The sequence below is a fragment of the Geotrypetes seraphini genome, chromosome 1 (genome assembly GCF_902459505.1).
Source record: "Geotrypetes seraphini chromosome 1, aGeoSer1.1, whole genome shotgun sequence".
Lineage (NCBI taxonomy): Eukaryota > Metazoa > Chordata > Amphibia > Gymnophiona > Dermophiidae > Geotrypetes > Geotrypetes seraphini.
In genome coordinates this window covers 103,008,874-103,030,923 of record NC_047084.1, presented here as the reverse complement: position 1 = coordinate 103,030,923, position 22,050 = coordinate 103,008,874, and the positions used below count along the sequence as shown (strand labels likewise).

Genomic DNA, 22,050 nt, shown 5'->3' with positions numbered 1-22,050 from the left:
TGTTGAGGTAGGTGCCGGTACACTAGGCCAGGCTTTACTGGGCCTAATTTACTGGTGGGTACCTCGTGCGCCTAGCGATGCTTAGGCTTAACACACCTATTTTCCACTCCTAACCATGCCAGCTTTTCAAGAAGGCATTGTTAGGCATTGGAGTGTCCTGCACTTAGGCCTCCCTAGGAACCAGTTTGAGTTCTGTGCAGAACTCTTAATTTTTTTTAAAAAAACCCAAAAACGTTTGTCAATTAGCTTAAATGGTGCAGTCAATTACCACACCATTTAAGCTAATTAACATAATTTGGGATATGCCCAGATTTTACCCCCCCCCTCTTTTACAAAACCACGCTAGTGCTTTTTAGCGCAGGCCAGTACGCTGAATGTGCTGCTCCCGACAATCATAGGAACTCTATGACTTGGGAGCAGCGCAGAGCATTCAGCGCATTGGCCTGCGCTAAAAAATGTTATTGCGGTTTTGTAAAAGGGGGGGTGGTTACTTAGGCATTGCTAGGCATCCATGATCATGGTGCCTAGTGATGCCTAACGGAGGCGCCATTTTTAGAATCTGGTCCCAAGGTCTAGCTCTCAGGATTTCCATTTTAGGCTTTATTTATATGTTTCTATGCCTAATTCATGCTTCCTTATTTTGTATTAGGGAAGAGCAGGTTCGTGTTCTACATGAATAGCAAAGGGAATGGATTTTGTTAGCAGATAGTGTCTGTGGAAGTAGTCTAAGTGGAAGATTTAAAACAAACCGGAGAAAATATTTCTTCACACAATGAATAAATAAACTCTGGAATTCGTTGCCAGAGAATATGGTGAAATCAGTTAGCTTAGCGGGGTTTAAAAAAAAGGTTTGGATAATTTCCTAAAACAGAAGTCCAAAGGCCATTAATGAGATGGCTTGGAGAAATCCACTGCTTATTCTTAGGATAAGCAGCCTAAATTATTGTTTTAATCTTTGGGGTCTTGCCAGGTACTTGGGACCTAGTTTGCCCACTGTTGGAAACAGGACACTAGGCTTGATGAACCTTCAGTCTTGTCCCAGTATGGCAATTCTTATGTTCTTATCTGTAGCAGCCTATCTTACTGTTTTATTGATAGGATGTACAATATATTGGGAATGAAAAGTCCAGTGCCAGCTTTGCAGTGCTACTTTTTCATAGGTGGCCCTGCTACTTATTGAGTCTTATGAGTTAGTGATGAGCTGGTATGGTAAAGTGTCTGATATTCGGTTTATTTCCTCATTTATACTACTACAAATTGAATTTTACAAATACTAATGTGAAGTAATTAACTGTTAGCTGAAAGTGGGATCCAAGATGGCCGCGGTACAGACGCTCTGAGAGCGATGCATCTGACCGCTCCATTTAATTAACCTTTTTTCTTGCTCGGTTGGCTTTGCGGCCTGATTTACCTCTAGGATGCCGAAGAGAAGGGGCAGGTGGGCGGCTGGTGCCTCGCGACGCTCTGATATGCCCTCCTTTGGCGATTGCAGGGGGCAGTTATACTCATGTCGGGAACAAGACCAGTGAGAGCATCTGAAGAAGGCAAGATTGGGGTTGTCTCTCCTGGGCTAGAAACCACCTTAAGCCCCGACTTGAGAGCTCCACCTCCGCAACCCCGGTCTACCAGTTCTCAAGGGGTAGAGAAAACCCCGGAGATGGGGGAGGTACTTTCCCCTGAGGCAGCAAGAACAACACTGGAGACCGAGGAAGCAGTGCTCTCTGACCAGGGAGTAACTGCAGAAGAAGCCGTGGTAGGACAAGCAACCAGAGGTGAAGGATTCCATCCAGAACTTAACCAGGAAAGCTTTTCTTTTCCTGACGGTGAGCACTTTTACACCCAGCAAAGTTTTCCAATATGGGAGAAACCAGCACAAGTGACTTTAGACTCATTATGGGATCTGATTGCAAATTTTACCAAAACTATTAGGCCCAATTTCCAATACATTGAAGGAAAATTGATCCAACACTCTAGAGAGCTGAAAGATTTGACCACTGATTCAAAGGCTTCGATTCAAAAGCTTGACCAAGATATTCTTATTAGAGAATGACACGGTGGCGGTTACCCGCAGCTAGCCGCGTTTAGCCACGGGTAACCCGCCAAAACGGTGACCAAAAAAAATGGTCACCGCAAGTTCAGGGACAAGGCAATTCACCGCCCCGTGGGGCGGTGAATGGTAGCCCGGGGCGGTGAACCATCTGGAACGCGCGGTGAACGAGCGGCAGCCCACTCTCTCCCGCCGGCCGGCTGACCATGGATCTCCCTCCCTCCCTTCTTTTCCCTTACCTTTTCTTGTTAAAACGCGCGTTTTCTATAAGGCTAGGAGCTGTATTACAGCCGGAGCCTTGAAGTCAAGTCGCGTTGCACACTGGAAAAAGTCTCCTCTGACGCAACTTCCTGTTTCCGGTTGCATCGGAGGAGACTTTTCTAGCCGGCAACCCGACGCGACTTCAAGGCTCCGGCTGTAATACAGCTCTTAGCCTTATAGAAAACGCGCATTTTAACAAGAAAAGGCAAGGGAAAATAAGGGAGGGAGGGACATGCATGGCTGGCCAGTGGGTGAGAGCTGCTGGACCGCGTGAAGGGTGCTGGGGGTGGGGGGATGGAGAGGAGAAGACGCTGAAGACGGGGATGGGGCCTCGGCAGTGAAAGAGACAACGGGGCGGTGACGGGGATGGCAGAGACGGGGACGGGGCGGTGAAAGGGACAGCGGGGACGGGGCGGTGCAGAGGATGGTGGTCCGGGGACGGGGCGGTGACATAATTTTTCCCCGTGTCATTCTCTAATTCTTATGACTAAACAAGTACAAGAGTCCCCAATTAAAGATAATATCAATCTTAGAAAGAAACTGGAAACACTTGAAAATAACTCTCGGAGTAATAATTTGAGACTAATCAACTTCCCCAGATTAACTACAGTTACTCCTAAGGAATGCTCAGGAGATACCTGCTAGAAATTTTGCAAGTTTCAGAAGAAACTTTACCACCATTTGTTCAAGTGTATTACCTGCCAAATAAAGATGGAGCTCAATTGCAGTCTAAAATACTGAACCAGGCACCATTGAATGTGTCTAAAATTTTAGAAATATCAGATAGATAGACAGTTGTACCTTCCACAAAGCCTAAGCGTTCGCGAGGTTCTCCTCGGCGACGTGGTTTCTTGCCGGTGTCGCACAGTCCGTGCGCAGTGGGGAACGCAGCTACAGCAAGGCAGAGGGTTCCCTGTCAGCCCCAGCTCCTGCGGCACCAACGCACACCGAGATCGGCACCGGGCGGCTTTTCCGCAGAAGAGAAACTTTGGCAATCACCACAGGCCTCATATAGGGCAATCTCCTTGGAGCAGCCGTTCAGGGTGGCGGCTGGAGCACGGACAATGTGACATGGGGAGGATTACATGGAGGAGACCATCGCAGAGGAGGAGACGTGGGCATCCTGGGACTATCAACCAAGCCTCTTCCCTGAAGAAGTCCTTTCTCTGGGAACGTCATCATTCCTCCAAAACTTACTTGCTCCACTTCATCACCGAAGCTGAAACAGTGGATTGAAAATAATGTTTTATTTTTTTCCAGTTTATGAATTATTTTTAATCTTATTCATTGTTTTGCCACTTGTTTTTGTTTTGTTCTATTTCTATCATTTAAAATTCACCAGAATTCTTTTGTCCAACGGTTCCTTCTTCTGCATCTATTCCTTACTCTCCTCTCTTCTACCTTCCAAAGTAGTTCAATACAATCTTGTTAGAATGTTTATTTGTTTATTTTTCCTCTATCTCTACTTTTCTCTTCTTTATTACTCTCTAGGTACTTTAGTTAGATTGTGAGCCTTCGGGACAGTAAGGGAATTTCTAAGTACCTTTCTTTCTTTCTTATAATTTTAATGTATATTTTCTGTAAAACGCTTAGAACTTAACGGATGTAGCGGTATATAAGAAATAAATTACATTACATTACAATGATTCTGACTGTAGCTCCAGCAATAGATAAAATATGGTTATTGAGACTTTTCTTTGAAAACAGACAGAAAGAGTTTCTTGGTTGTAAAATACAAATGTTCCCTGACCTTTCTAGAGAAACTCAAAAGCGACGTAGAGAATTTCTATTATTGAAACCTGGAGTCACTTTACTGGGAGCGACGTTTTACTTGCAACATCCTTGCAGGTGTAGTATCTGCTACCGTTCAGTTAAATATGTTTTTTTGAACCTCAACAGCTAACTGCTTTTCTGGCTATGTCTCGACTGGATAAAGAGAAACCAACAGCTCTATAATTTATATACCTGCCCATATCTCAGTTCTGTTGGTAATTAATCTTCTTATATTATTCTTCTCTTGCTCGCTTAAACGTAATCTTGGATCTATATTTTGAGGACTTGAGTTGGGTTAGTTGAATGTATTTTGTTTAAATTGGTTTGATTATCATTTATATTGGATATAGGTCATATCCTACTAACTTACTTGGTATGTAATTTGAAAATCTATAAATACATTTTTTTTAAATTAACTTTTAACTGAAATTTGCAGTATAGAAGAAAAAATGTATGGTATGGTAATGTATTAGTGTTTATATGTTTGTAGGGGTTTCAAAATGTATTTATATTATACAAAGGAGCCCAATATGATGGCTAGTCTAGGGCTTATCAAAGGATCACTTCTCCTTGGCATAATCCCCATCATCAATGAATTGTAAATTATGATTGTGATTTATTTTTGTTATTTCCCTTTGATTCATGAAAGACTTATACACATCCAGGAGGAGCGGGAGGGTTAGAATGGGAAGGGGGGGGGGGGTAAACAGTTTTATATTATTTGTTGGAATAGAGAGCAGTATGTTATATCACTTGAGTGTTCATATGTTTGCACTATGTATTTGATGTCAAAAACGAATAAAGAATTTAAAAAAAGAATCGGCAGGGGGGGCTGAGAATCGGCAGGGAGTGCTCAGAATCGGCAGGGGGGCTGGTGAGTCGGGGGGGGGGGCTGGTGAGTCTGGGGGGCTGGGGATGGAAGCTGGGAATTTTTGATATGATATTGCCTTGGTTAAATAAAATGTTTAAACTTAAAAAGCTGTGTCATTAACAGTGAATCGAATCGAATCGAAAAATCGATTCAACAGGGTGAATCAAATCGAATCAAAATATTTTTCTCTAAATCGGGCAGCACTAATGATTAGTATCAACCTTGAGGCTCGTTCAACACTGCTATCCACAGATTTCCAGAAATCTCTGCTCATCTTTTACCCTTATGTGACCCTTGCCACAAAATTATCACGTGACTTACCTCCTGATTTACTGAGGGTTCCTTTAACTAAGCTGCGGTTGCGTTTTTAGCGGGCGCTGCAGATTAGTACGCGCTAACCCTCGCGCCCACACGGAAAAACTAATGCTAGCTCAATGGAGGCATTAGCGTGTATACTGCAAGTACTCGTATCGCATGACTTTTCTTCTATATCAAGTTAAAATTTAATAAAATGTTTTGCTTGTCTTGCAAAACACTTGCAAACCAAGGGCTCCTTTTATCAAGCCGCGCTAGCAGTTTAACACCCGTAATACCGCGCGCTAAACCGCCGACCGCGCCATCTGCTAACGCCTCCTTTGAGCAGGCGGTAATTTTTAGGCCAGTGCGGGGGTTAATGCGTGATGAAACGTCGCGGCTTGATAAAAGGAGCCCCAAGTTACTTGCAATCCAAGGTTGTACTGCATATCCTTTGGCCTGAGTTTGTGTTTTGATTCCACCTGGCGATTTTGGGACCTTTTATACAACTAGAGCAGCAGCCAGATAAGTATTTTTTCTTCTTTAATTTGTGCTGGCTATTTGATTCAGTTACTTCTATTGCAATTGCGCTATCTCTATAATAAAACCCTAAGCCGCGCATGCGCACTTCCACTTGCGTGTTCCGTATGTCCCTGGCCTAAAGAAGTGCGCATGCGCTACTACAACTGCCCCACACTCGCAGCCCTGTGGGGCAGTGGCAGCAACCGATTAGTGGAGAGCAGCCCCGCTTCGCCCGTTGACCCTCCACAAACCTCCCGGCTCCAGCGGCGTAGGCAGCACTATAAACACGCTGCTTCGCGCTCTTCTACTGCCGATTTCCTCTGCCGCGTCTCTGATGACATCATCGGAGACAGACGCGGGAGAGGAAATTGGCAGTAGAAGGCCGCGAAGCAGCGTGTTTAAAGTGCTGCCTACGCGGCTGGAGCCCGGAGGTTTGTCGGCGGTGGGAGGGTCAGGAGCAGGCCAGAGCAGCAGAACAACGGCAGTAAAAGAAGGGGGAGGGGCCGACGGAGCAGGCCAGATCGCGGTAAGAGAAGGGAAATGGGGGTGGGGGAAAATGCTGCTACTGCTATACAGGGACTTGGAGGGGAAGGGAAATACTGCTGCTGCTTCTGCACAGGAAAGGGGGGGGGATAGGAGGGAAGTGGGTTGGAAATGCTGCATAGGGAAGTGGGATGGAAATGCTGCTGCACAGGGAAATGGGGAAAAATGACAGTCAGACAGCGGGAGGGAGGGAGAGAGAAAGAAAGAAAGAAAGAAAGACGCAGGGAGAGGGACAGAAAGACAGACAGAGAAAGGGGGCTGGAGAGAGAGAGAGTCAGCGGGAGGGAGACAGACAGACATATATTCTAGCACCCGTTAATGTAGCGGGCTTGATGACTACATAATAAAACCCTAAGCGGCGCATGCGCACTCCTACCTACGTGTTCCGTATGTCCATGGCCAGAAGTGCGCTTGCGCGCCTACAACTGCCCCACACTCGCAAAGGGAGAAGATACAGAAACAAAGAAAGACTGACAGACAGCCAGGGAGAGAGACAGTAAGACAGGGGGCCAGGGAAGAGACAGAGACACACAGGGTTTCAGAGACAGAAAGAAAGGGGGGCAGGGAGAGAGATAAAAAACATAAAGTAAGAAAGAAAGAAACGCCTCAGCGACCCATTGTGCTAAAAGTCTACACATCTATTCTAGCACCCGTTAATGTAACGGGCTTAAAGACTAGTGAATGTATATTTACCTTGCTGATTTAGTTGTATTTTGTTTTTGTGCCACACGAGACACACTTTTCTACATCTGGGTTTGGCTTAACGGAGAACTGTTTGCGGAGTGATGGTTCTCTGTTTTATTGGTCTACAGCAGGGTTTCTCAACTCGGGGTTCTAGAGTGCCCCCTGGCCAGTCAGGTTTTCAGGATATCCACAATGAGATTGCTTGAAAGACATTTGCATATAATGGAGGCAGTGTATGCAAATCAAGTGTATGCAAATTCAATGTGGATATCTTGAAAACCTGACTGGCAAGGGGGTACTCCAGGACCGAGTTGAGAAACACTGGTCTACAGCTCTATTGACGCGTGTGTATTGAGGTTACTGAGCACATCCATCACGTTATATTATTTTTTTAATGCTGTTATATTTGGTTTTTATACATTTGTGTTCTGTTTTTTGTTTAACAGAGAGCAAACAAAACAGAACTGCAAATCTGTACAAGATGTAGGCAAAATTTATTGTGGCAAAATAATTATATGCAAACCCTTTTACCAATCAAGGGACCCGACACGGTCCGTGTTTCGGACAAACCTTCGTCAGGGGTCCATGGTAAAAAAAGGGGATAACCAAAAAAGTCACAAAAAATTGTAGAGTAGCAGCAAAGTATAAGCGACGTCAAAATTCGCCACTGCAATGAGCCGTCCCCTTTTTTTACCATGGACCCCTGACGAAGGTTTGTCCGAAACACGGACCGTGTCGAGTCCCTTGATTGGTAAAAGGGTTTGCATATAATTATTTTGTCGCAATAAATTTTGCCTACGTCTTGTACAGATCTGCAGTTCTGTTTTGTTTGCTCTCGGTTGTTTTTTTTACTGCAGATTAGGTTGGGACTTTTTTTCTCTTTGTTTTGCTGTTTCTTGTTTAATAATTTTGATGTTTGTTGAGGCACTGTTGAGTTGAACTCCCATCTCCCCCAACTTCAGAATCAATTCACAACCCTACGAGTTATCCGAGCACCGTTCTCTCTTCCCTTCATGTTATTTTTAAATGCACATTTTATGCATTTTATCTTCATCACATAATCAAGAAAAGGAGAAGAGAGGTGGGGAGTAAGAACGCAGAATGATCCCTGCTTCTAATCTTGGCATCTATTTAAGAGTTCTGAGTTGATTGATTTTTGTCAGACTCAATGTAAAATTGACCTGCCGGGGCATGGAAATATGAAAGGCACCGAAGTAGAATAGAAATAACTCACCCTTCAAGAATAAATTTAACTTCTGCCATGTGCTGGTGAAGATGAACTGGAAGGATGCAAAAGAGGGAATTTAGCCAAGGACATGAGCTAGGAGAATAAGAAAAGTTGACGAATGTCCTGGAAGCTCTGACCTAATTTATGGTAAATTTACTGTAGTATGGTAGGGCCGCACTATGAATCAGGTGAGGAGATAGATAAGGGAGAGTGAGGTCACTGAAACCTCTAATATCCACCAGCACAATCACAATTAATGATCGACCTGACCTAAATGGTGTAAAAATCTGGCACGGGTCCTTTCCCGTAGAGGCTTGGCAAACAGCCCTGGCTATGCTTATATAAAAAAAAAAAAAAAAAAATTATAAAACACTTCTCTGGGCACAGTGTGCGAACAGAATGCTAGGAATGATTAAGAAGGGGATCACAAACAGATCGGAGAAGGTTATCATGCCGCTGTACGCCCCCCACCTGGAATACTGCATCCAGCACTGGTCGCCGTACATGAAGAAGGACATGGTACTACTCGAAAGGGTCCAGAGAAGAGCGACTAAGATGGTTAAGGGGTTGGAGGAGTTGCCGTACAGTGAGAGATTAGAGAAACTGGGCCCCTTCTCCCTTTAAAAGAGGAGACAGAGAGGACATGATCGAAACGTTCAAGATAATGAAGGGAATAGACTTAGTAGATAGAGACAGGTTGTTCACCCTCTCCAAGGTAAAGAGAACGAGAGGGCACTCTCTAAAGTTAAAAGGGGATAGATTCCGTATGAACGTAAGGAAGTTCTTTTTCACCTAGAGAGTGGTAGAAAACTGGAACGCTCTTTCTGAGGCTGTCATAGGGGAAAACACCCTCCAGGGATTCAAGACAAAGTTGGACAAGTTCTTGCTAAACCGGAACGTACGCATATAGGGCTAGTCTTAGTTAGGGCACTGGTCTTTGACCTAAGGGCCGCTGAGGGAGCGGACGATGGACCACTGGTCTGACCCAGCAGCGGCAATTCTTATGTTTGGAATATATCCACTGGATAGTCTCCCTCTTAGAAATTACCCCCTCTGTTACAAAGGTGTGCTAATCTTTTTATCGCGCGCTAAGTATTAGTGCATGCTAAATGCATTAGTGGTTAGCGCATGCATTGATTTAGCGCGCTAAATCCGTGATAAAATGCTTAGCGCACCTTTGTTAAAGAGGGCCTAGATGGTGTAGTTACTATTCACTGCCCGGTGCTTGTTTTCACATTCACTGCGTTGCCAGTCTGCATGATTAACCCTCGCTCTGCTGAGACTCTTTCATCTATCAGCGGTGCACAGACCTCTGAACGTAGAGTAACCTCAGCCTCAGGAGAAGGGGGAAGCGTCAGATCAGGTCCCGGTTTTCTAGGAATTTCTCATCTGCCCTCTTTTATGACTGTCGTCGTTCTCTGTCCGTCATTTGCTAATATCGGCATAATTCTAAAGAATGATATACCAGAAAAACCCCTGAATTAGCAGGAGGAGGGTCTGTAGTATCCTTTCCTGGGCCATGTTTTTCAGGGCTCTCTCAACTAGAGAATAACACGGGGGGGGAATCCTGTCCCCGTCACTGCCCCGTCCCTGCTGTCCCCTTCACCGCCCCATCCCCACCGTCCCCTTCACCGCCCCGTCCCCATAGCATCCACCCTTCCCTCTCGCCACTTCACTGCTCTTCGGCACCCCTTGTACGTTCCATGCATCTCCCCTCCCTCCCTCTTACCTTCGCGGCGTGTTTTAAGGTTTGAGTAGCTTGTTGAAAGCCGCCAGAGTGTTTGTGCAGTCGCGTGCATGTGTGGGCGGAAGCTTCTCCTCTGACGCAACCGGAAGTTGCGTCAGAGGAGAAACTTCTGCCCGCACACGCATGTGACTGCACGTATTCTCCGGCGGCTTTTAACAAGTCTCAAACCTTAAAACGCGCCATGAATGTAAGGGGGAGAGAGGGAGATAGATAGATTCGGATAGGTAGAAAGGAGGGGGCCGTGCGTCGCACATATATTTAAAATGCATAGCGCACTTTCGTAAAACAGGGGGGTAAGTTTTAGTTTAGTTTAGCCCAGTCTACTTTCAAACTACTTAAGTGACTGGGATTTTGGCACCTTTTATCATCTGTGCCCTGAGCCAGTGCCTCATCTCAGGGAGGATGACACCGTGGCGGTAGTGCCCCCCCCCCACTCTTCCTCGCCACTTTGGTGCCCCCCCCATGCTCCTCTTGAAATGTTTGCCAGTGCGAGCAGCATCTTTCACCCGCTACTCGTGCCAGCGTCGTCTCCCTTCTGATGTCACGTCCTGGTCCCGCCACCAGTGGAAGATGTTGCTCACCCTGGCGAACATTTGAAGAGGTATGTGTGGGGGAGGGGCAAAGAAGAAGAGAGGTGCCAGCGCCCCTGCGAAGACGGTGCCTGAGGTGGTCCGCATCCCCTGCCCTCCCTCACTACACCACTTCCTCCCCTGGTTTAGAAGGGGGGGCCCAAGATATAAGAGGTGATACCTGATCACAGGTGGGGTAAGGGGTTGGAGAGAGATATATTAGATTGTGGGGGTGGGGGGTGTCAATAGAAAAGTTTGCTCAGGGCGCCACAGTCTCTTGAGCCGTACCTGCCTATTCTAGGAAACTATGCAACAAAATCCAAATAGCAACAAAATAATCTGGAAGCATTTGATCTTGATCATTTATTATTTTTCTGTCGCTGCATCATGGCCTTTTGGAATTCAATTTGGTCTCAAATGAATTGTTTATTAGAAAACCATGTAGCTCTGTCCTAGGACACCATTTTATTTGGAACATCTACGAGAATAAAAAGTCAAATTTCAGCAAATAATAACAAACTTTTATTAATAACTAGCTGATGCCCCGGCGTTGCACGGGTATTTAATTATAGCAATAACACTGTAAATGGATTCAAATAAAGATACTTTATAGTGGTGAATGAAAATATTTTTTACTTTATAAAAAGTACAATATTCAAATTATAAAGTGAAATATTTGACAAAATGAATACAATACAACTAACACAAAACTTGATTATAAACAACATTTTTAGTTTCACCTCCTGGAGCAAGAACATATAAATTGCTGGGTGAACCCAGCCTTGAGCAAGCAACATAGAGTTGTGGGCCGCGAGACCCCCAGAACATATCACCCCAGGTAGTGAGGGATCTGCATACCAAGTTTCGTCCAAATTGGTCACAGTGAGAATGGCAGCTTTTTACATTTTTTCCATTGACATGAATGGGTGAAATCTGATTTTCTGTTTGTAGCTCCGCCCACGTGTGCAGGTGGGCCGCGAGACCCCCAGAACATATCACCCCAGGTAGTGAGGGATCTGCATACCAAGTTTCGTTCAAATCGGTCAAGCCGTTTTTGCGTGATCGCGGCACATACACACACACATACATACACACATACCTCCGATTTTATATATATAGATGACAGGAGTTGCCATTCAGCATATCACCAGCAATTGGAAAGATTACACCAGACTTAACTACACGTTTTGGTGGAATTCACTGTGCCATAGATATAAAATGGAAAAAGCAATTGCCATACAAAAAGGGAACTATAATAATTTTAAAAAGATTTGGGGGCCATTGACAGCATACTGTGATGATTAGACATTTTTTTTACACAAAAATATGTTATAAGAATGGAAAGGGGGGAGGTATATTGTTATATTACTGGTTTATCAGTATCTTTACATATAATACAGTGGTGCCTCACACAACGAACTTAATTGGTTCCAGGAGCAAGTTTGTTATGCGAAAAGTTCGTTATGTGAAACCCCTCCCCGAAAATACCAGCAGGAGGGATCCCAAACCCTCCTGCCGAAGGCGCATCCTATGATGATGTGAGGCGTGGCTTGCAATAGAGCCTGCCATCAAGTTTAAGCCTGGAGCCGCCGGTTTGTTCCGCGGTTCCGTTAGCTTGCACGGTCACACTGAGGATATACTTTACAAATTATTACATAAATGTGACATATGTTTCCTACTTGTCTAGACTATTTCTACAGGGACATACTAGTTTGATGCTTCTGTATTGCTAGGCAACCCCCTTCTCCTTGTTGATGCAGGTAATTCTAGTCCCCTGCCAGTAGAGCCGTGTGTGTTCTTTGGTCTGCCCCCTCCCCTTTATTCCTTGACGAATTGTTAATCTACAGGAGGAGGTTTTCCCTCAAAGCTGGGGATAGTACAGAGGGAATTCTACTTTTCAAAAGGACTTCTTCCATTCTCTTAAGAAATCCTCTTTAAGCCATCCCGTGGTAAGACTTTGTTCCCTATGTTAAGTTTCTGTTGACGTGGTTTAGTAAACGGGCCCTTAAGTTATGTGCCATCATAGAATAGGATCTCACTAAGTAGCATCAGAGTGCCTGGAAAGGGTCAACCAGTTATAGAATAGCTTCCACTATGGGTCTTAATGGTGTGTCTTCCCAATGTACTAGAATCTATAATGAGAAAAGATCACTCAACGTTGAAAGAAAAAAAAAAAGGGTTTGGGTCTTGTATACAGGACTCACCTGATATTCGCGGGGTTTCCGTTCCCGCGAATACGGTTTTTTGCCTGGGGAGGCAGGAGGGGGCAGCTGGAGCGCCGGCGAGGGAAGGAAATCACTCGCGGTACACTCCGACCGCCTCTTCCTGCACTAAAGCCAGGCTTCACCAATCAGGAGCTGCTTTGACACGCAGCTCCTGATTGGTGAACCCTGACTTTAGCACAGGAAGTCCCGGTCGTAGAATACTGCAAATGACCGGGACCGCGAACCGCGAATGACTGGGGGAACATTGTATCGCCTTTTTGTAGTTTTATAACCACACTCAAAGGGGTTTTACACACAGGTACTTCAAGCATTTACCCTTTCTGTCCTGGTGGGGGTCACAATCTTTCTCATGTACCTAGGGCAGTGGAGGATTAAGTGATGTGTCCAGGGTCACAGGGAGCAGCATAGGGTTTAAACCCACAATCTCGGGGTGCTGAGGTGGCAGCTAGAAAATGACACGGGGACACATTTTCCCGTCCCGTCCCCGCAAGTTCTTTTCCTGTCCCTGCCCCATTCCTGCATGCTCCATCTTTATCTGCACAAGTCTCAAACACTTTACAATCATATGTTCGAGGCTTGTGCGGTTAAGGTAGAGCTTATAGGAATGGAGGCAGGGACAGCGACAAACTTGTGGGGAAGGGATGGGGAACTTGAGTTCCTGGAGGGATGTGGAAAAATGTGTCCCCGTGTCATTCTCTAGGGTCAGCTCTAACCCCTACACCAGGGGTCCCCAAAGTTCCTCCTTGAGGGCCAAATCCAGTCGGGTTTTCAGGATTTCCCCAATGAATATGCATGAGATCTATGTGCATGCACTGCTTTCAATGCATATTTATTGGGGAAATCCTGAAAACCCAACTGGATTCAGCCCTCAAGGATGGAGTTTGGGGACCCTTTCCCTACACCAGGGATAGGGAACTCCGGTCCTCGAGGGCCGTATTCCAGTCGGGTTTTCAGGATTCCCCCAATGAATATGCACTGAAAGCAGTGCATGCAAATAGATCTCATGCACATTCATTGGGGAAATCCTGAAAACCCGACTGGAATACGGCTCTCGAGGACCGGAGTGCCTTACCCCTGCCCTACACCATACTTTTCCTCCTCCAGGGCAACATGTTGAAAAATTCTTTATTTTGTTGTTCCAAATTTTTAGCAGTCATGTTGGTCTTGGTGAAAAAGGTGCTCTTTCCAAATGAGTGGTGGATTTCATTCATCCGGCCTACAGAAGCCTTTAAAGCAGGAATGATCAGCGTTTTCCAAAACTCACCAGAAACAGCTCTCTAGATAAAGCTTTAGATCAGTTGATAAAGATGTCGCCCCCTGCTGGGAATCAAAAATATGCAAATACACGAGAGTGCCTTTAAAACAGAACATTGCAATCTGAGTGCGGGTTTTGCTTCAGTTAATTTTCTGTTGGGTTTCTTGCCCAACCTATCAGCCAACCATTCAATGCAAATCCACACAATATCGATCTGACCTTCGTACCACGGTTCATAGTCTAAAGCGCGCGCGCGGACAACTGAGTGCAGGACTTCATTGCGCCGAAGAAAAAACGTATTTTAAAGGGCTCCGACGAGGGGTGTTGGTGGGGAACACCCCACTTTACTTAATAGAGATTGCGCTAGCGTTGTGGGGGGTTTGGGGGGTTGTAACCCCCCTCATTATACTGGAAACTTAACTTTTTCCTTGTTTTGTAGGGAAAAAGTTAAGTTTTCAGTAAAATGTGTGGGGTTACACCCCCCCACACCCCCCCAACATGGCAGCGTGAGGCAGCGCGATCCCTATTAACTAGAGAGGGGGGTTCCCCCCCACACCTCCCCATCAGAGCCCTTTAAAATACGGGTTTTCTTTGGCGCGATTAAGCCCTGCGCTCAGTTGTCCGCGCTCGGTTGTCGGCGCGCCTTTGTCCTCGCGCCGATGACGCCAAACTGAGTAATGTAGTGGGCAAATGCACAACAGACGAAGATTCAGTGACCGACAACATGATGCACGACCTACTCCTACTGGAGCGATGGTCTAGGACATGGCAACTCAACTTCAATGCCAAAAAATGCAAAATTATGCACCTGGGCAGCCAAAATCCATGCAAGTCTTATACCCTTAATGGCGAGATCCTAGCAAAAACGGTAGCAGAACGAGACTTGGGGGTAATCGTCAGTGAGGACATGAAGTCTGCCAATCAAGTGGAGCAGGCTTCGTCCAAGGCAAGACAAATCATGGGCTGCATACGAAGGGGTTTCGTCAGTCGTAAGGCGGAAGTCATTATGCCATTGTATAGATCCATGGTGAGGTCCCACCTGGAATACTGTGTGCAATTCTGGAGGCCGCATTATCGCAAGGATGTGCTGAGACTGGAGTCGGTGCAAAGAATGGCCACCCGGATGGTCTCGGGACTCAAGGATCTACCATACGAAAAACGGCTTGACAAATTACAGCTATACTCGCTCGAGGAGCGCAGAGAGAGGGGGGACGTGATCGAGACGTTCAAGTATCTTACGGGCCGCATCGAGGCGGAGGAAGATATCTTCTTTTTCAAGGGTCCCACGACAACAAGAGGGCATCCGTTGAAAATCAGGGGCGGGAAACTACGAGGTGACACCAGGAAATTCTTTTTCACTGAAAGAGTGGTTGATCGCTGGAATAGTCTTCCACTACAGGTGATTGAGGCCAGCAGCGTGCCTGATTTTAAGGCCAAATGGGATCGGCACATGGGATCTATTCACAGGGCAAAGGTAGGGGAGGGACATTAAGGTGGGCAGACTAGATGGGCCGTGGGCCCTTATCTGCCGTCTGTTTCTATGTTTCTATGTTTTGGACCCGTCACCTCATACCACACACTCTGCTGATTACGAAGGGCCCAGGTTAGTCTGACTTCAGGCTCAGAAAAGCAGCCAGAAATTCTTTATTTCAAAAATTATCGGAGCCCTTTTAACGTAAAGGAGGCAGCAGACCTAAGGACAGCGCCCTGCTGAGAGAATGTCCGAGAAGACAAGGCACAGCCAGAATTCAGAACACTATAGCTAAGCTTTTATGACTCTGGAAAAGACCCGAGTGTCTGAAAAAAAAAAAAAAAACAACAACCCCCAAAACATGGGCCGCCGCGGGAGCGGACCGCTGGGCACGATGGACCTCTGGTCTGACCCAGTGGAGGCAATTTCTTATGTTCTTATGTTCTTAACAACCAAGTTCAATGGAAGCAGCCACTACAATGGAATGAAACAGTTATAGCTCCCATATTTTTTTTTTTTTTTTTTGTGCTATCAAAAGTAGGCTGAGATGAAAACTCATGCAAAGCAAAAGAGTTCAGCAAACAACACTGACAGCCCTGACAGCGGGGGCACCAGCTTCCATGAAGCCGATAGCTTCCAGCAGACAGGAAGACACCTCTCTTGGGCTCTAGGGACGGTCTTTTCAGGTAGAAGTGGAATAATAGACGACAGATTGAAGTAGAATAATTGCACTCTGCTTGCTTTCAGGAAAAAAAATAATAATATATATTTTCCTGCAGCATTGGAAAGTGTGGCTAGTTCAAGTGACACAGAAGACACAGGAAACAGAGAGCTGAACTGCAGTTAATGCCAAAAGAAGCTTTCTCGGAAGACAAGAATTTACCTTTCTTTCTAGACAGCCTTCTTAGCATGCACGGGGCTACTAGAGAAATCCTACTGTTATTTACCTGAATGTTAGAATCTAATTTTGAGCACAAGGAGGTTAAAATGTTTCTATTTGCTCCCTTAGTCAATGGGAGCTAGTGGTAGGAAGGAAGGTTTAAAAAAAAAAATAAAAAAAATCTTTATTAATTTTCAAATATAAACAGTGCATTACAATAAATTGAAATATAAATCAATCAATCAAGAAACGCACTTTAAATATGCAAATAATTCAGAAAACAATCATTTTCTCCCCCCTCCCCCCTTAACTCCAATTCTGAAAGATGCCCACTGGCTTCCTGTGGCCCACCGAATCACATATAAAATTATTCTCTTGACCTTTAAAATAAAATCCTCTCATTTGCCTTCATTTCTACATAAACTTCTCATCCCCCAATGTTCATCTCGTACTCTGAGATCCACAAATCAAAATCTTCTTCTGATTCCCTCTATTAAAAATTTTTATTACACACGGAAAATAAATTTCTCTGTTACTGCTCCAACACTATGGAATTCTTTACCACAACCTCTTCGTGACGAACAACAACTGGATAAATTTAAGATAGGCCTAAAGACTTTTCTATTCCGTGATGCATTTATTTCAGTTTAGTATCTATTTCTCAGTTATTTTTAATTATTTAACTTCAAAAAAATTATTTCAAAGACTTTTCCCCACCCAAATGTTTTTTTCCCATCCCCTCTTTCTCCCTTTTCTCTCAACATTGTAACTTTACCCTACCATAAACCTCTTCCCTCACAATCAAGTTTGTCTAGTCTATGTTTTAATATACACTGTCTGTACCTCTAAATATTGAATATATTAACTCCTCTTCCTTTTTTATATTTTTATTGTAATGTACACCGGCCAGATATTTATTTGATGGTCGGTATATTAAAACCTAATAAACTTGAAACTTAACTAATAAAAGTAGATGTATATATAGAACAGGGGTCTCAAAGTCCCTCCTTGAGGGCCGCAATCCAGTCGGGTTTTCAGGATTTCCTCAATGACTATGCATGAGATCTATGTGCATGCACTGGCTTTCAATGCATATTCATTGGGGAAATCCTGAAAACCCGACTGGATTGCGGCCCTCAAGGAGGGACTTTGAGATCCCTGATATAGAATTTCCATACAATAAATAAAATAGCAATAACAAACAATAATACATTTCCCACCACCCTCCCTCCCACCCTGGATGTGTAAGGAGGTCAGATAAAGAGAAAAGGTACAGGACATCTATTGTGACTCAATAAATGATGCCAATGGGCTCCACACCATGTTAAATACTTTACTATAACCTAAAATTTCAGCGTTCATTCTTTCATATTTATAACTAGAACATAAGTTTGCCCACTAGAAAGTTTAATTAAGTCCATCATAAGTTTTCCAATTGCGTGCTATCATTACTAAGAAAAGTCGGCTTTTATAACGATCCAAAGACACAATTAAGGAAGGACGGTTTAAGGCTGTATTTCTGTTATTCATCAAACTCTATACTGATATTGTATCCCGAATCATCAGCTACCTGCTCAATACACTTATTTCTACAGGGCTCTTGTTATTTATTTATCAAAACTGGAAAATGACACGGGGACAAGTTTGTCCCCGTTGCTGCAGAAACTCAAATTTTTCCGTTTCTGCGAGATTTGTCACTGTCCCTGCCCCATTCCTGTAAGCTCTGCCCTAACTGCATAAGCCTCGAACACTTATGATCTGAAAGCGTTTGAGGCTTGTGCAGACGAGGACGGAGCTTGCAGGAATGGGGCAGGGACAAGAAAAGAAGTTGCGCGGATGGGACGGGAAAATGAGTTCCCACATGAATGGGAAAAATTGGTCCCTATGTCATTCTCTAATTTATACCATTCTCCCAGGGGAAACTCAGAAGAGTTTATATGAATTCATTCAGGTAGTCAAGCATTTTTCCCTGTCTGTCTCTCTCTAATGGACCTGGGATAGTGGGGAGGTCACAAGGAGCCCAGGGTCACAAGGAGCAGCATGGGTTGGAACTCACAACTTCAAGGTGCTGAGGCTGTACAGTGAGAGATTGGAGAAACTGGGCCTCTTCTCCCTTGAAAAGAGGAGACTGAAAGGGGACATGATGGAACCGTTCAAGATAATGAAGGAAATAGACTTAGTAGATAAAGACAGGTTGTTCATCCTCTCCAAGGTAGAGAGAACGAGAGAGCACTCTGTAAAGTTAAAAGGGGATAGATTCCGTACAAATGTAAGGAAGTTCTTCTTCACCCAGAGAGTGGTAGAGAACTGGAACGCTCTTCCGGAGGCTGTTATAAGGGAAAACACCCTCCAGGGACTCAAGACAAAGTAGATAAAGACAGGTTGTTCACCCTCTCCAAGGTAGAGAGAACGAGAGGGCACTCTCTAAAGTTAAAAGGGGATAGATTCCGTACAAACGTAAGGAAGTTCTTCTTCACTCAGAGAGTGGTAGAAACCTGGAACACTCTTCCAGAGGCTGTTATAGGGGAAAACACCCTCCAGGGATTCAAGACAAAGTCAGAAAAGTTCCTGCTGAACCAGAACGTACGCAGGTAGGGCTGGTCTCAGTTAGGGCACTGGTCTTTGACCTAGGGGCCACCGCGGGAGCAGACTGCTGGGCATGATGGCCCACTGGACTGACCCGGCAGCGGTAATTCTTATGTTCTTATGTTCTTGACCACCGTGCCACACTCTCTAAATGCAACGACTGCTGGATTACTTGGAATATGTCAGCATGCTTTCTCAAGCATTTATATTGCAAGATCTCGGGTGTGATGATATTTTTCCCTTGAGTCAATGGACCATGAATGCATTTCTCAAGCACATTCCTTTCTAGAGAATACGCCTGTAGTGCTCTACATATTTCACAGAAGCATGGAACCCATATGACTTCTCCTTGGAGCCAAGAGCCTGCTATACCCACCACATTCCAATTAGTAACAAATCCTTCATGAATTTTAGAAAACATGGGTCTCCATCATAGTAATACAGTGAATGATGGCAGATAAAGACTCGAACGGGACATCTAGCCTGCCCAACAGTCATACTCATTCATAATTTCATTGTCTCTCTTTGGAATTTCTGGGACATAGAAATGCCAGAAATTATTGTTCCTCCCCTCCCCCCACCCACCCTCTGGCCATATAAACAAACCATATAGGCTACAAATGGTAGAAAACGTGTTAAAGCTTAGGTCCAATTCATGACTGGATCCCAACTTGATTGTTCTTCACTTGGATATTAAATAAATAATAATATGCATAACATCGTTCGTTCTCTCATAACTTCATTGGCTTATGAGAATCGGGATCATAGAACATTCAGCAGATTTTAAGAAACATTTATTTATTGTGGCTTGGCAGTTTCCTTCTTCTCTTTTGGGTTTCCACTCAATGGCAACGTCTACTGGACTATGCCAAGTTTCCAAGTTTATTCTATATTTGATATACTGTCTATCAACTTCTCCCTAGACGATAAAAGCTCTGATGCTTAGTGGCCAACGATACTAAAAAAAACGACCTAACTCGGCTTGATAAAAGGGGGCCTATGTGTTAACCAGCTCTGAAAACCCTGAGATTCCATGCTGGTGTCCGGACATGACATAGGGCTCCTTTTATTAAGCCGCGCTAGCGGGGTTAGCGCGTCAGACATTTCATCACGCACTAAACCCCGCAGCCGGCTAAAAAACTAATGCCTGCTCAATGCGGCTAGCGCGGCAGGCGGTTTAACGCGTGGTATTATGCATAAATAATTGGAATAATGGAATATACATACATACATGCACATATAATCCAAAATTCTACCTAAGTGATATTCTGTGATTATGCACATATTTCTAAACAGCTATTGAGACAGCTTCTAAATAAATATATTTTTATGGTGGTACATAGTTGTCTAATTAGCACGTACATAGGCAGAGTCTGGACTGAGCATGTGCAGGATTCAAACTTGTATGTATATCTTATAGAATTTTATTACCTTCCCTTATGTTCTTTCCATTTACGGTTTTTTCGTTAATCTAGCTTAACACCAATTTTGTAACTTTACCCCTTTTTTCCTTCTGTTTCCAAGTTTGTCAGTTCGTTTGTTGTCTCGCCCATTTTAAATAGTATGTTAATTTTATGACTTGCTTTTATATTTTGGTTGCAACTCGCTTAATAAACTATGGATAAGCGATTTATCAAATATAAATAAACTTGAAATAAACTTGAAACTTATGTCTTGTATATTTAGGCATGTGCACTTACATCAGGTCTATGACAACATAAGTGTTTGCACCAACTTTATAGGCACAGTGGCACAGGAAGGAGGGGGGCAGGGGCACCTTCTTGGTAGAGTGATGGCACTTCTCCATCCCCCCATGCCATGGATATGCCCTCCCTTCCCCCTCATATCTCTTTATATCTTTGCCAGCATGAACAACTTCTCTGGCCTGCTGCTCGTGCCAGACTGGCTCCCCTCTGAAATCACTTCATTACATTACATTAGTGGCTTCTATTCCGCCAACACCTTGCAGTTCTGGGCGGATTACAAAAGAAGATAACTGGACATTTCCAGGAAAATTACAAATTGGGGTACTGGGAAATTTACAAGAGTGGGGATAAGTCATGGAGATGAGTTAGGATTTCTTGATGAATTTTTTGAATAGCAGGGTTTTGACTTCTTTTCGAAATGATTTGAAGTCGGTCATTGTTGTCAGCATTTTGGAGAGGTGGTGATCAGGTTTCGCTACTTGCGTTACTAGTAGGTTGTCATACATCTCCTTGCGCTGTGTACCTTTGATTGGGGTGTGGGTAAATGTGGTCTGAGTTCTCCTTGGTCTGGTTCATTGGTACCGGTTTAGGCGATTGATTAGGTAGATGGGGGCAGTGCCGTTCGTTACTTTGAATAATAGACAGTAGAATTTGAATAGTATTCGCGCTTGTGGAGGTAGCCAGTGAGTCTAGATATGCGATGGTGATGTGGTCATATTTGCTTAGTGAATAGATCAGTATGAGGGCTGTGTTTTGTACTGCCTGTAATTGTTTTATCATGTTTGCAGGGCCCGGCAGGTACAGGATGTTGCAGTAGTCTAAAAGTCCCAGGACTAGGGATTGGACTATGAGCTTGTATCGCTCTCTGTCGAAGAATTTTCTTATTTTTCGCAGGTTGCGCATGACTAGAAAGTCTTTCTGGATGGTCTTGTTGATTTTAACTTGCATGGTGCAGCATCTGTCTATCATCACTCCCAGGTTGTGGTGCCAGGAAGTGACATCAGAGGGAAAACCAATGCTGGCGTAAGCAGCGTGCCTGAGAAGCTGCTCGTGCTAGCAAACATGTAAAGAAGGGAGGATGTAAGCATATTATAGGGGTGCGGAAGGAGTGTGTGGGGAGCACTAGTGCCCCAGGTGTCTCCTACATTCGCTACAGCACTATATAAGCATATATTTGACCTGTTACCCTAGTATTCTATAAGATACATGTGTGTTACTCTAGTAGGCTTTTCAATACCTGGTGGTGCTGTTCTAGAGACAGGCATATACTTTTTTATTCAGAGTTTTGTGGAGTGGGAGGTGGTGTGTGGCACTGGGAGAATGTGTGTGTGTGTGTGTGGGGGGGGGTCATTACTTAATCCCTCTAGAGGTCATCTGGTCAGTTTGGG

The 22,050-nt window shown here is 44.5% G+C and overlaps 1 protein-coding gene across 1 annotated transcript in view; it reads right to left on the bottom strand.

Moving 5' to 3' along the window:
• CELF4 (CUGBP Elav-like family member 4) overlaps positions 1-22,050 on the bottom strand; it is a 2,081,001-nt gene that overhangs the window by 1,325,131 nt on the left and 733,820 nt on the right. The window lies entirely within an intron of this gene.